Source organism: Adiantum capillus-veneris, chromosome 23 (assembly GCF_014529385.1).
Source record: "Adiantum capillus-veneris isolate H3 chromosome 23, ASM1452938v2, whole genome shotgun sequence".
Taxonomy (NCBI): Eukaryota; Viridiplantae; Streptophyta; class Polypodiopsida; order Polypodiales; family Pteridaceae; genus Adiantum; species Adiantum capillus-veneris.
The window spans coordinates 146,039,976-146,055,553 of record NC_140953.1 but is presented as its reverse complement, the minus strand read 5'-3'; the positions used below and the strand labels follow the sequence as shown (position 1 = coordinate 146,055,553).

Here is a 15,578-nt window from a genome sequence, read left to right as displayed (position 1 = left end):
ATAGGATGTCTATTTGACATTTTTGGCCTACAGAGAATGTTTGTCCATTCCAGATCCAATCACATCATCTTCAAGAGCTCATATACCAATTTTGAAGCCATTCTAATCATTTTTGACCCCCAACACCTTCAAAATACACTTTTTTGAGCCCAAAAACATTACACAGGCTCTTACAGGCATCAATCCTTGTCCAAATCCAAATCCAAGAGCATGGCTATGTTCCATAGGCCAAGGACTACCCACAGAACAAATCCCATGCCATTTTGATGAAATAGACATCCTACGCGTAGGATGTCTCCAGCATAATTTAGACCTTCTGTGCAAAGAGTGACATCATGGGAGCCAATACCATGGTGCAATGAGCCCATATATCAATTTTCAACCCATTTGGACATCACTTGCTACCTGTTATGGACTTTCTACCCAATTTGTGACCTAAAGCCTAAATCAGCCCAAAAAATCCACTTTTTGATGCCCAAATACATATCCAAGCACATAGCCATGTTCCATAGGCCAAGGACTACCAGCATGTCAAGTATCACCCAATCTGATGAAAAAGACATCCTATGCGTAGGATGTCTAGAGGGAAAATTTTGGCCAGAATTGCACTGTGAGCACATGCACAGTTTTACAAGTTCCTTTTAAGCTTTATTTTCAATTTTCAAGTCATTTGGATAGTTAAAACTCAGTTTCTCAGCTAAGATGGAAAAAACGCTAACTTCGGATTACTGAGTGCAACAGGATCTATGGCAGCCACAAAGTCACCAGCAAATAAGAAAAGAATGACCATTAAGGATTACCTAGAGGAAGTGGAGCCCTTTGTCATACCAGAAGGAACGCTAAAGCCCACCAGCACATGGATCCAAGAAGATGTGCTAGAGTCCAACGACCTAAAGATCTACCAAGAAGTGTTCAAAGACACAGAAGGGAATGTGATCGAGCTACCAATGCTACCGCGGGAACTCAATGAGTTCGTAAGAAGCAAGATGGCTGGGTACTTAGAGAAGATTGGTCTCCACAATTATTTTGAAGATTGGTCTCCACAATTATTTTGAAGCAGTACCGGTGGGGGTTGACATAAAGAGAGTCTGGGAATTTGTGACAAAAACAAAAGAAGATGGAGTGGCCAGAGTAACCGATTTGCAAGGCAAGCCAGAAACAAAAATAGTCATCACCGAGCAAGTTGTAGCAGATGCACTAGACCTCTCAAACAAGGGGGATAGTGTAACCAAAAGAAGAGATGATTTCAAGGTGTACACTGAGAAGAAAGGTAACTACACTTTTGAAGATATTTCCAACCCAAAAGTGGAAATCATGAGTCAGTTGTACAACCAATACTTCCATATGTGTACGAAGCGGCCACAAAAGTACAGAATGCCGCCAGGTGCAATTGCCACGACATTCACTTGGGCAATGATTAAGAGCACTCCAAAGCTAATCAATTATGCAGCATATATACATGACAACCTAGTGAAGATGGGTAACAAGAAGCCCACATATATTGTGCCAGAAGAACTAATCACCAAGGTGATTTATGGGGCATTGCACGCAAAAGGAAGATGGCCTGACCCCCCATCACAGAACGACTGGCTAAGGCTCAAAGAAGACAAAGAAGACGAGCCACAAAAAGCACCAAGGGTTGCCACAAGATTGAAAAGATGGCTAGAGCCTGTTCAAGAAGAGCAGCTAGAGCAAAAGAAGGGAAAGAAAGAATTTGTCCAAGTACCGGAAAAAGAGACAAAGTCACAAAAAGCGGCAAGACTAGAGCGGCTGATGGAGAGCTTCAAAGCAGAAAGGGCCCTTAAAGGTGATTTGAGTGAACTCTGGAATCCGTCTTTAGAAGCAATGTCAGGATCATTCCGAAGGGTGCAAAGGAACAGATTCGAACATTACATTAAAAATTTTGAGATTCTTGATGCCACAGCAGAGAATATCCCGCATGTACCTTTTACAGAAGAGGAAGTGGAGCTAGTACGACAGAAACTGCTAGACGAGCAGGAAAGCCAAGAGAGAGAAATGAAGACAAAGGCAGACCGAGATTTAAAGAAAAAGCCTACATCTCTACCAGCCAGCCCTGAGTCCAGCCCACCGCCCTCACCACCTCCTCGCAGCCCTCCACAAGAAGATAAAGAGAAGGAAGACAACCACGAAGGCCAGGAAGAGTCCAAGAAAGAACAAAGCCAAGAAAGGGAAGAGGTTAAACCCAAGAGTGAGGAGCCAAAGCCACATGAAGCATACAACACATTTCTGGACCTACTAGCTGCAGGATACACAAAAGAAGAGGCTGCCACAGTCGCATTCGACTTGGCAAGCACAGGGCCTAAGGAGAAAATGCAAAGCATCAGGTTAGTAGAACTAAAGGAGATGGCCACAGATACAGTGGACCTGCACCCGCCCTCCAACGATTGGAATGTGGTGATGACGACGTTAACCGGGTTAAGAGCGCAGTCCATGGCCTCACAAAGTGAGATAGCAACTCTCAAGGCCACTGAAGTGAAGATAAAGCTGGAAGTAGACTCTTTACAAAGACAAGGTCAAAGGCAGAAAGAGAGAGAAGTGGAGCTACAAGCCAGTCTAGCAAAGGCATTGCAAAGATGCCAGGAAATGGAAAAAGAAAATCAAGCAACAGCCCAAAGAATGCAAGGAGAGAGGGAAAGGGATAACCTGACCCTACAGCTGGCTAAGGAGTCCAAAGAAGTTGAAGCAATGCGAAACGCCAAAGAAAAGGCGGAGTTAGATCAAGAAGCCAGCCATGATGAGTTCCTTGAGCTGAAGGACCAACTTAAAGTGAAAGATCAAACCATACAGAGGCTACGTGCATCTCCTGCCAGAGTCAGAGCTACTAGCTCTACTCACATCACTACGGAAAGCCAAATTTATGAAGAACAGATGCAAGAACTTCAGAAAGAGCTGACTCTAGAGAAAAAGCAATGATTGATGATGGCAGAAGGGTCAATTGTTATGCAAACATGATGGAAAAAGAACAAAAAGCCATGCAAGAGGAATTAGAAAGTATCAAAAGAAAGCTCGAGGAGGCGGAGAAGATAAACGCCGAGTTGAACAACCTCCTCATGAACATGGGAGAAGAAGCTGAAATAGAAAAACAAAAACTCCTAAAGCAGATTGAGGAGTTGAGAGGACATCAAGCCTGGGAGCAAGAAGGCACAGGGCCAGTGGCCACTGAGGGCATAGATTTAGAAAATGTGGCAAATCCTGTGGAAACACCTATGCAAGAGAAAATCCTAGTAGGATCCTCTCAAGAGCCACAAGATCTGACACAAGAAGAGGAATAAAAGCTGCGTAAAGCAATAGAGGTGGAGATCAGAGAGACGACTAAGGAAGCCTTGGAATGGGAGCAGAGGGTTTTCAAGTCCATGACCATCCAGAAGATTGACGCCAGCAACCTCAAGCGCGAATGGCTTCAGTCCTCTCTCCCATATCCTTTGCTAAAGTATGAAGCCGCCACCATGAATAAGAGGATTAGAGAAGAGCCGATAGTGCCACTCTACAACGCAGATATCTCCCAGCCAGAAGGGGCCAGGTTAATAGTTGACTCTCAGCCAAAATGGAGGAAGGCATGGCTGACGAAGTACCCACAGTACCTAATCCATTTGGTAGAGGCACCCAAAAACATTAGAGACAACCTAAGCTTTTGTCCTCTACCAAGGATCAGAACGTGGAAGGCCCAGGAGATATTACAAAGGAGCCAACCCACTTGGCTGAATTATCCTAAGCTGCTGGGCTTGAAGGAAGGTGAGAGAATAATAAGTGTCCAATACATGGTGAAAACCCTAACGAGCGCCATCACATTGTTCACTGGCTCATCTAACCTTACGTGCATCATGATGAAGAAAATCTGCAAAACTCTTTTAGCAGTAATTGAGACATTCAAGCAAGGCCAGATGACAGACACTATCTTCTTCTTCCAAGATACTTACAGATGTGCCTATGATCTGTCTGGTCAGCCTTCCAAGGAGGTGATACATGCGTTGTATCAAAGGATAATGTTTCTGCCATCCTATCACCTCTAGGCCTTTGAAGAAGCGTTCTACACCGGCTTCTTCACCATAAACACTGATATTTTCGGCACAACAATGACGAATCTACATGCAAGATATGAATCGCTGCTCAACATGCATGATACCATAAGATAAAGAAGCAGCCCAATGGCCATTTTGGGGACGACATGAGCAAGGAGGGGGGGAGTGTTAGAAGCTGGACAAACCCTACGGAAACTGACTTCTCGACAGATTATCATTTTTTTTGTAATTATTCATTTATTGAGAAAACTCGACATTTCACCTTGTAAATATTGGGGCTTACAGAAGTTTCCAGATTGTATCCCAGTTTTGATAGTTAGATTGAGTGGGTTTGAGAATTGTAAGGTATATATACCACTTTTTGACCTTAATGAGAAAACTATTGTCATTTTTAAAAAGAAGTTTTGAAGTCTGTGAGTGAGCGTACTGTGTACGAGAGAGAGTGTGAGCTTCATCTTGACGCTACGTGTGTACCGGTGGTCGGAATCGAGTGCGGAGAAGTGCAACGTGTTTCCCCCGATGAGAGCTATGCACTGATACCTACATTGCGCGCGTACGGTCCGGTTTTGCGAGCTCCATCTATGAGCTTCATCTTGTGATTCGGTGAACATAGGTTGTCCAATTTTGCATTGCAGCATATCCACGCGTTCACATTGAGTAGAGCTACACATTAGGCACTTTAGATTTTTAAAATGAAGACCTACAAATTTTGGCCAAACATCCTACGTGATTTTTCACCGTGTATGTTGGGTTGGGATTTTGGTTCATAGACCTTAGGGAGAGAGACCTATTGGTGTTAGTAGTGTCTCCTTCAAGTTCTGCGGTGTTTCGAGATTGTTTGATGGGTGTTCGGCTCTAGACAGCGTTGTAGGAAGTTTCCTCTTATGCACTCTTGAAGACTGTGACTTAGACAATTGGTAGAGACCTCTGTAGGAATAAGTTAGGAGTCGGTCGAGTGTAGGTTGACACCTTATACTTGCTTCCACGCACCTGCGGGTCGAGATTTCATCCTTAGTTGACAAATCTTGTTAGGTGAGTTCTCGTTGTGCTGACGTCCATCGCGGCGTATCCGTACAACACTAATCAATATAGGGAGAGAAAGTGAGAGAGTTGACTACTCTCTCACTTTCCACTCCACTAACCCATTGTGATGTGCAGCTTCTCCTTCTTCCCCAATTCCCCCTTACACACTCTCACGTGCTAGTGCACCTATGCACCTACACGCACACGCATCCGCACGCACGTGCACTCCACAATTGGTATCAAAGCTACGGCTTGGTAGAGAACCGCACGTGCAGCCACTCTCTGAAGATCGACGCTATGGTGGAGCTTGGAGCTCAAGCTTGAGTTTGGCAACGGCGGAGGATCTGGCTCGATTGTGTCGGATTGAAGCTTCTCGATGAGCACCCGAAGGAGATTGGCAAGATCTTGAACTTTCAGCATACACAGCACCTCTCGAGGAGTCTTGAGGCGATCTCGGCAAAGGATCGAAAAGAACTTGCAATAGTAAAATCGATCTTATAAGCTTATGAGCAAGAGCTTGTATGTAGTAGGTTTGCAGTACAAACATTGTACAGCTAAAGCATTTGTTGAGCACTTGAAGCATCAAGAAGATTTTTCTTTGTGTGTGCATCTTTGAGGGAAAAGTGAGCTTGAATAAGAAAAATGTAAGGGTGGTTTTTGTTCCCATATACATGTGTTAGTGATGTGTGTGAACACACTAGGACTGCCGGGGCATTTTTTCCCTCTTTAGGAGGTTTTTTCCCCCGAGCATTGTATATACGCCCATCACTCTAGGGCTATCTATCTTTCCATTGCACACTAAGTAATACACTCTCTATTGTGTGCCTTGAGCTTCCTTCGTCTTCTCCAAGCTGTGTGTGTTTCTCTGCAACCCTAATTCCAACAATTGGTATCAGATCAGGTTACATCCTCCCGGGCTTAGTCCCCAGCTGCTCTAGCACACGCATGCTCACTTTCTCCAACAATTGTTATCAGAGCAGGTTATGTCCTCCCGGGCTTAGTCCCCAGCTGCTTCAGCACACGCATGCTCACTTTCTCCGATTTCAGTGAGGTTTGGAGAGTGTTCGCAGGTCAACAAATATTTCGGGCGAGCTCGTTGAGCTCGATCTGCTTAGATTTTTTATTTGGGCTCATTTTGGCCTTCGTTTCCACTACAGATAGTACTGCACAGGCTATTTCATCATTTTGTGCAGAATTTTTGTCAGTGCCGTTTTTTGCATGACAGGTGCCTTACAGTCTTCTATGGTTTGTTCTATATAGCACTTGTTGTTCCCAGTCCATTTCTCCTATTTTTGGGCAGTTTTCACATCAGGTGCATCATTTACCATGGCTGACAACAACAACACAGATGTGTTCAAGATGTTTGCTACTGAGGACAAGTTGGATGGGGACAGTTACCCTATGTGGGCTTACATGATGCAACATGTTCTTGTGTCAAAGGGCGTCTGGAATATTGTGCAGGGCATTGATGTACGTCCTGGTTCTGAGGATGTAGGCGATGTTGAGGATGTTGCAGGTCTTGCTGCAAGGATTGCAGCTATTAGAGTTGTTTTTCCTACGGCAGAACAAGCTCGTTGGGATGTAAAGGATGCGCAAGCTCATACATTGATTGCGTTGTCTGTGAAGCGCACCATTGTTCCTCACACCCATTCAACAAAATCTGCAAAACAGGCTTGGGATATTTTGGCTGGTCTTTATGCAAGTCACAATGAGGCTAAAATTGCTTTACTGCGTAAAGAGCTGGAGTCGAAGATTATGCATGAGGAAGATGATATGGACACTTTCCTTGCTAGTGTCAAGGATATCAATGAGCAGCTTATTTCTGCAAGTGAAGTCATTTCAGAGAGTTCTCTTGTGCAGACTGTTCTTGATGCCTTACCAAATTCTTACCAGACTTTTGCTAGTACTTGAAAACTTATGACCCAAGGAAATCCAGAAGTTGTCAAGTTTGATGCATTATGCACATTCCTGTTGCAAGAGTCACTTTCCAAAAAAAGGACTAGACAGCGTGCAGTTGAATAGGCTTTTATTACTTGTCAAAGAAAGGGTGGTAACAGCAATGCAGCCACTTCTTATGGTTCTGCTGCGAGTGGCAAAACTTCTGTTCCCAATGCTTCTGCTAGCAGCACTTCGTTTGGCAATTATGGTGATAAGGGCAAAAAGAAGATGCGTTGCCATTATTGTAAATCTAATGATCACTTGATCAAGTCGTGTCCTAAGTTGAAGTCCAAAGAGGCTAAGAAGAAAAAGGGTGGTTCCACTGCAAATGCTGGTTCCACTACAAATGCATCCATTGTTGAGTCTTCTGTGAAAGGAGACTGTAATGCTGATGTTGATGCAAAATGGGCTTTTAGCGCAGAGTGCACTTACAATCCTATTGTCCATGATGCATGCTTGTCAGTTGCTGCAGATTCACATGTGTGGTATTTTGTTAGTGGTGCTACAAAGCACATTACCTCACATCGTGAATTGTTTACCTCTCTCGAGTCTGTCCCTCATGGGAATTCAGTCATTTGTGCCAACAATGCCTCTTATCCGATTCAGGGAGTTGGAAAGATTGTGCTTACTGCTGCAAATGGCAGTTCTTTCACACTTGTTGATGCACTTTATGTACCTGGGATCAAGAAGAATCTCCTGTCTATATCCGCACTTGATAGACTTGGACTTGTAGTCAAATTTGTGGATGACAGATGTACACTTCATGATCTCAGTTTTGGTGATGAAATTGTTGCATCAGGCCTTTTGTTTCGTGGGCTGTATAAGCTCACTTTGTATGACAAGTGTGGACAAAATTTTGCAAATGCTGTTGCAGAGTCAAGGGCTATTTCAGATGCAAAACTTTGGCATGCACGTTTTGGTCATCTGAATTTTTCCAGTTTGCTACGTTTGTAGAAATCTGATATGGTTGCTTCTTTGCCGCCTCTTGAAGCACTTGTCAGACATGTTTGTGAAGGCTGTATTTTGGGTAAGATGCAGCATTTTAAGTTTCCAAAGGATGGTTCAGTTCGGGCCACATGCAGGTTGTAGCTTGTGCATAGTGATGTTTGTGGGCCCATGCAAACTTCATCCTTGGGCAATTACCTGTACTTAGGGACTTTCATTGATGATTACTCCAGGCATGCATGGGTATTTCCGCTTAAAGCGAAGTCCGAAGTTTTTATGTGCTTTAAACAATTTCTGGTTATGGCTGAAAATGTCTCGAAATGTACTATAGGCACCCTCCATTCCGATCGAGGGGGGGAGTATATGTCTCATGAATTCAATGCATTTCTGGCTAGTCGTGGGATAAAACACCAATGTACAGTGCCTTATATGCCTCAAAAAAAATGGTGTTGCTGAGAGGAAAAATAGGTCACTGACGAAAATGGCACGATGTATGGTCAAAAGTCAAGCTTTTCCACATTCTTTTTAGCTTGAGGCCATCATGTGTGCCACTTATGTACTTAACAGGTGTCCTACAAAAGCTTTGCAGTCTATTACTCCATATGAAGCATGGCATGATAGAAAACCTTCTATTGAGCACATGCGTGTTTTTGGTTGTTTGGCATATGCTTTGGTGCCACAAGTGCAACACAGAAAATTGGATGATAAGGCTGTCAAATGTATTTTTGTTGGTTATAGTGCTGAAAGCAAAGGTTACAGGTTATATCAGCCGCAAACAAAACGTATTCTGGTTTCATGGGATGTAGTGTTTGTGGAAGATTCTGTTCAGCCCTTGCTGTCATGTACTAGAGAAAGTAATGTAAGCTCACATGACATTTATGACACTTTGTTGCCTCTTTTCAGTGGTGGAAATACGAATGTAAGTTCCAATGAGGCAAATGTACAGCCTATGGGGGTTTCTGAAAATGTTACAGATCAGCCTATTACTGATGCAGATGTACATGATGTACTTGATGAGGAAAGGGCTGAAAATGAGCAGGCTAGAGGTATGCCAAAATGGCTGGTGCACACTTTGCGTGATAGTAAATTGGATGCACCTTTGTCTAGTCGTACTCGTTCAGGCTCTCGCCATGCATCTTATGCATTAGATTGTTATGCTTTGGTTGTGTCTAGCTTACATGATGTTGAGGAGCCTCTATCTTTTGATGAAGCATAGAATTCAGAAAATTGGATGACTGCCATGCAATCAAAATATGATGCACTTATAGAAAATGACACATGGACATTATGTGATTTGCCTCCTGGCAAAAAGGCCATTAGTACGAAGTGGTTTACAAGTTGAAATGCAAGTCGGATGGTGAGATTGATCGCCATAAGGCTCGACTTGTAAGGCTCGACTTGTTGCAAAGGGTTATGCACAGCAAAAAGGCATAGATTATGAAGAGACTTTTGCTCCCACTTGTCGTATGACTACGGTGCGTTTTCTATGTACATAGGCAGCTCATTTTGGTTGGGATGTACATCAATCAGACATTGTTACTGCTATCTTAAATGGTAACATATTTGAGGAAGTTTATGTAATGTAGCCTCGTGGTTTTGTCATAAAAGGACAAGAGGACAAAGTGTGAAGATGTAAGAAGGCTTTGTATGGGTTGAAGCAATCTCCTCGTGCTTGGTATGAGAAAGCTGACACTCATTTGGTCAAACAAGGCTTTTGTAACAGTCCAACGGAAAGCACGTTGTATGTAAAGCGTGAGGGTGATGTACTTCTCACTGTGGTTCTTTATGTCGATGATTTACTGATCGCTGGACCAAATGAGAGACATATTGCTGAATTTAAGGCTGATTTGAATGCTACTTTCAAGATGAAAGATTTGGGGTTGTTGCATCATTACTTGGGTATACAGTTTAAGCAGTGTGATGGTGGTATTGCCTTGTGTCAAAAAAGTTATATAGAGACATTGCTATGTAATTTTGGACTTGAGGATTGCAAACCTATTGCCACTCCCATGGAAACAGGTTTGAAGTTGAGTCTACATGATGCTGGCGATCCTGCTGATGTCACTATTTACCAAACTGCTGTTGGCTGCCTCATTTATGTATGCAACACAAGGCTAGATATTCAGTTTGCAGTCTCAGGTCAGCAGATTTATGCATAGCCCAGGGTGTAAGCATTGGCAAGCTGTAAAGAGGATTTTCCGATACCTTAGTGGCACTTTACATCTTGGATTGTTTTATCACAAGGGGGGATCATTGTCGCCAGACTTACATGCTTTTTTGGACTTAGATTGGCTGGTTGTTTTGACACACGAGTGTCCACAAGTGGTTTATGTTTCATGCTTGCCAGTTCATGTATATCATGCTTGAGCAAGAAGAAACATACTGTGGCCACTTCGAGTTGTGAGACTGAGTACAGGGCAGTCTTCACAGCTATGGTTGAGTGTGTATGGCTCAGACACCTTATGGATGATTTAAGTGTTGGACAGGACACTGCCAACACTATCTACACTGACAGTCAGAGCGCATTGGCAGTTGCGAGGAACCCAATTTTTCATGCTCGCACAAAGCACATTGAGGTGCATTACCACTATGTCAGGGAGAGGCTCTCAGCAGGAGAGATCATCTTGGCTTATGTGCCAACACAGGACAACCTTGCAGATCTTTTCACAAAGGCATTGTCTCGTGAGAAGCTTGAAGCTTTCCGCAAAGCTTTGGGCTTACTCCCCTTTGTGGACTGATCGTGTCCTCAGGCATGGCACTTCCCTTGTGCTAGCTCTCGTACACCGCATCACTCTAGGGGGGATTTGTTACCATATACATGTGGTACTGATGTGTGTGAACACACTAGGACCGTCGGGGCATTTTTTCCCTCTTTAGGAGGTTTTTTCCCCCGAGCATTGTATATACGTCCATCACTCTAGGGCTATCTATCTTTCCATTGCACACTAAGTAATACACTCTCTATTGTGTGCCTTGAGCTTCCTTCATCTTCTCCAATCTATGTGCGTTTCTCTGCAACCCTAATTCCAACAGTTTCCCACGCCACATAGCCTACATCCCAACAACCTCATACTTGAAGGTCATGGTGGCCAATAGTGGCATCGGTATAGTTAGTCTATACAAAGTTGATGAAGCATCGCCTAGGATTCATCCTACACCCATAAGCTCTATGCAATGTGTAAATCACTCCAAGGCTAGGCTCTTTGTGAGAGAATCCGCAGGGTTGTCATCAATGTGAACCTTGACAAGCTCAATGCGCTTGCCAACCAATGCATCTCGTATGACAAGAAAAAAAGATAGAAGAGGGGGACCTAGTAATGAAGTATGAGAGCTACTTGGACTTCACCTTCCTGAAGAAGTTCAAAAAGAAATGGACGGGTCCATACAAAGTGCAAAAGGCTTTTTTAAATGGGACCTACCAACTGGTGAGTGCCAATGGTAAGCTTCTCAGGCACATGGTAAATGGTGTACGGCTCAAGCTGTACTTTGATAGGGGAATGGTGCCCGATGTGCATCAAATTGTGAACAGGGGGGTTGGACAACCCACTTGAAGTGACTCAAGAGTAACATACATACAATTTTGTACATACTATACATATTGTATATATAGTGGTGTGTTTTCCAGTGTAGTTGAGTGTTTGCAGAGTGTTGCAACTTTCAAGTTCAATAAAGCTACTTTTGGTTGAACATGAATGTTCAATAGGGGGGTGGGCAATGATGGTGCAGCCAAAGTTGGTCCGCGCTATAAAGTGTACTATGCAATACAAAGGGTGCTAGAATGCGCATGGCAAAGGGCTAAAGTAGGTATGAAGGCCCTGGGCAGGAGAGTGGCAGCGGAAATGTATGCTTAAAGTGGTTTTTTAGGCTAGGGGGTCTCTAAAGTGGGATAATGATGACGGAAAGTCACGGTGTTCAAGATGTGGGAAATGTGCCCCAAAATGTGGTATTCGAGGTGCTCTAGAAGCTCGTCCAGACGGCTCGTCAAACGGGGCTTCGGTGTGAAAGATATGCCAGTTCGAAGATGGAATGCTTTGCAGATCCTCGACTGGCAGGGCTAGTATAGACACGTGGCGAAAAATGGGATCAATGGATACACATATAAAGCTCGAGTTGTCAATCATCCCGGTCTTTTTGGTTTGCCATTCGGAGCTCAAACGGGCAAATTATGGCCTGTGGAATATTTGTCGGGGGTCGGGTATGTGCTCATCAGGCCATGTTGGTAGGCGCGCTGACAGGGATTTTCTTGAGCTCGCCAAGATCTCAAAAAATTGCATGCAATGTTAGGAGTCAGCAAAAATTTTCGGATGGCCTATCGGAGTCAGGGGCATCGAGATGCGCCCACTTCAAGTTGACAGCCAATCGTTGCAGGGGAGCGGACTCGATTTTTTTCCACTTTGGCGACTTGCCAGTCGAAGGGTGTGAAGTGTTCGGAATGCGACAAAGCTCTCCAGGTTTAAAGCTAGCAGGGGGTAGATTGATGAGAGATTTGGCAAACCTGAGCACTCGGAGCACCGACGGCGTGCAAGTCAAATTATTAAAAGCCTCCTAGATTATAAATGGAAAAGAAAGGGTGGCCTAGAGTCTTTTTTTTTTTTTTTTTGATAAGTCAAATGAAGGCTAAAAAAGCAAAGGGAAAGAAAAAGGTAGAGGGAGAGTGCAAGGGAGTGGCGCTTAAAAAGGAATGTTTTTTTTCTTCTTTGCCTTGGAGAAAAAAGAAGGAGGTGGAGGAGAAAGAGGGTAGCGTTTTTCGAAAGGGGAAGAGGTTTTCTTTTGGCGAAGAGAAGAAAGGAAATTGAGAAGGAAAAAGAGGAAGATCTTTGTGCGCTCGCGTTCGGCAGTCGAAACTGGCATGCCTTGTCCGTGACGAAGCTCGAAAGAGCGAAGGCTACCAAGAGGAGGCGACCCGTGCAAGCGATGATCAAAGCGCCACGAGGGGAATAGCCGAAGCTGCGTCAGGTAGTGGAGTGCCGCGTAGCGGGTTGGAAGTGAAATAGCCAAAACAACTCGCCAAGGTGATTTCTCGCAGGGCAGAAAGAAGAAGAGGAAGCGGAGGAGCGACGAGTGCTCTCTGGAGGGGTAAGAGGAGGAGCTATTACGCGGGCAAAGCGAGTAGTCAATTTTTTTCCGTCGAGGTGTGTGCCGATGGATTCTAGTGGAGGGAGGTGTGTGCCTCTCTGTGTGAAACAGTGATGGCTATAGTGCGACCATGAGTAGACCATTTGGATCTTCTACATGTGTTTTTGTTTTTGAAGAAGAAGCTATGATTGCCGATTTTGGCGTCGTCTTTCCTCCCTTCCCCCTTTCTTCTTTGCTCATCTCCAAGGTGTTGTGTGTGAGCGTGTGCGTCCCTCGGCCCCCCTGTGTGTGTGAGAGAGAAAGAGAGAGAGGTGTTGAGTTGTGGAAGAGCTGGAAGAGGGCAAGATCGGTGTGATTGCTGTCTGACAACTGTGCAGGTCGTGTGTGCGTTGGGCGAGGCCCTACTGGTGTGATTTTCTTGTTTTGAAGGTGTTTTCGAGAGGACAGGGGTGCTGTGAATACCCTGAGCTATATAGGGATAGTTGTTGGTGTGTCGGGTGTGTTCCCCATTCCCCCTCTCCAACGTAGCATCTTCCTGCGTATCAATCCTTCCATAAAAAAGTTTTACCTATCAAAGCGAGTTAAAGCATATTGTAAATTCCCTGCTTCTTTACTTGTGAAATGAAAGGCAAAAATTAGACGTAGACTTCACCTGGTAAGATCCCAAACCTTCACTGTATTGTAATCACCAGATGAGGCTAATTTTGTTGCACAATTTGGATCCCATTCTGCGTGGTACACGTCTCCCCTTCATTAAACAACTCGCTTAATATTGTCAAGATTGAAAAGTTATCAGCATTGTTAAGAGACGCATCTCATTGAAGGAAGAATGAAAAAGATACAAAAATGAAACAAATTAAGCCTAAACGACGTACATGCAGGCTTTCAGTTTTCAGCTTTCACGCTTTCACAAACAAAGTCGATGAAGAAACGTATTAAAACATACAAGGTACTGGCACAAAATCTCTACTCTTGACGTACTCAAAGCAAAACATGACAATGTAAATTAGCATATATACTCGTGGGTTAAGAGCTCGTGAAGAGGTTGCAAAAGATAACGAGGTTGCCAAAGATAACGCAAATCATGCAGGGCCAAAGTCTCGTCGCCAAATCCCACGACAACCAATTCTTTATTCACTGGTTCAAAGGCCAAACAATTTACCTGGAGATACAAATATGTAGACCTTCAAATCTTGAGAGATCCCAGATTAAGACTATAGAAAAATCTAGTTACCCATGATTTGTCATTAACTTTAACCGTTTGTGTGGGCTCAGTCGATGCACGGTGGTCCCAAATAAGAAGTTGTCCATCATTTCCTACAGATCCAAATAGCTCATTAGAATCTGGATTCCATCCCACATCTATAACCGCACTAGGATGACCCTGCATTCACAAACTTGTAACGTATTAAGCCTTGTTAGTAATTATTACAAATCTGCATGAACAATTTTTTAACGTACGAACAACTTTCATATCTTAATAGATGTTGTAACAATCGAAAGGATCATACTTGGAAAACTTATTGAGGACAAACGACATTCCCAATTCCTATACTACAAGAAAATCCTTGCATCACTAGAACCACTTAGCAAGTATCCTTCTTTACGTGCACTCCATGCTAAACCATAGCCCTCTGCAATGTGCCCACCTAGCCTCAGGTATGGGCTCCAAGGTTGTTGTCCGCGAAATGGCATAGGTGGATGCATGGTGTAGTCACACACATGAATTTCTCCACTGACAGTTTTTGTTGCAATAATGACTGGCTTCTGGGACATGTACCGTGCTCGTTTTTCGCCAGCATGAAAGATCTTCTGAGTTATCCCGACCTGATAGAAATGCGAAACAAAACCTAAGCAGTCCCAATTAGGTGAAAGTGGTAAGCAGTGCTCGAAAAAAACCAAAAACTTGGCAAACCTACATATGTAAGACAACAAGGTAAATTGACAAAATTTGAAGGTTTTTACACCAAATTACACTAATTTTTTCAAAATTTTGTAGGTTTTCTCACCTTCAAATGTTAAATTTAGAGGTAAATTTCAAAATTTGTAGGTGGGATTACAATAAACCTAGGTTTTTTTTTAGCACTGGTACTAAGCTTATAAATCTGAGAGATTGAGGTTGTGGCCAAGGCTTGTATCACACACGTGCGCACGTCCGCCCGGATGTGTGTTCAAATGATAGATTGATCATGGGCTGTAGTGTGCGGGAAAAACCATTTTCCCAAACATACAAAATTTCTTTTCTTGAATTTGTCAAGAGGAAAATTAAAAATTAAGTTTAGTTTTTCAAATTTTTACACTATTTCTCTCTATTTTGGGATGGAAATTCTCCTTTTGCACTTGCAACCGGCATTTTCGAAATCATTTTTCTCGAACACTGATGGGCTGTGAGGAATGTCTGGACCTATAGTCGTTTACTATCAAAATCATTTTGTTCTACATTCTTAATTTTTTTTATTTGTGATTGACACACGTTGCCCAATATTGCACTTTCTGACATGTCCGATCGCTCGTGTGTGGCACGGGCCTAAGATAAAGCTCTATCATTTTGTAACG

At 43.5% G+C, this 15,578-nt stretch overlaps 1 pseudogene; it reads right to left on the bottom strand.

Annotated features, from left to right (window-relative positions):
• The window catches only part of LOC147428772 (uncharacterized), a 65,246-nt pseudogene extending 50,517 nt beyond the window's left edge, over positions 1 to 14,729 (bottom strand).
• Positions 14,730 to 15,578: the final 849 nt, after the last annotated feature.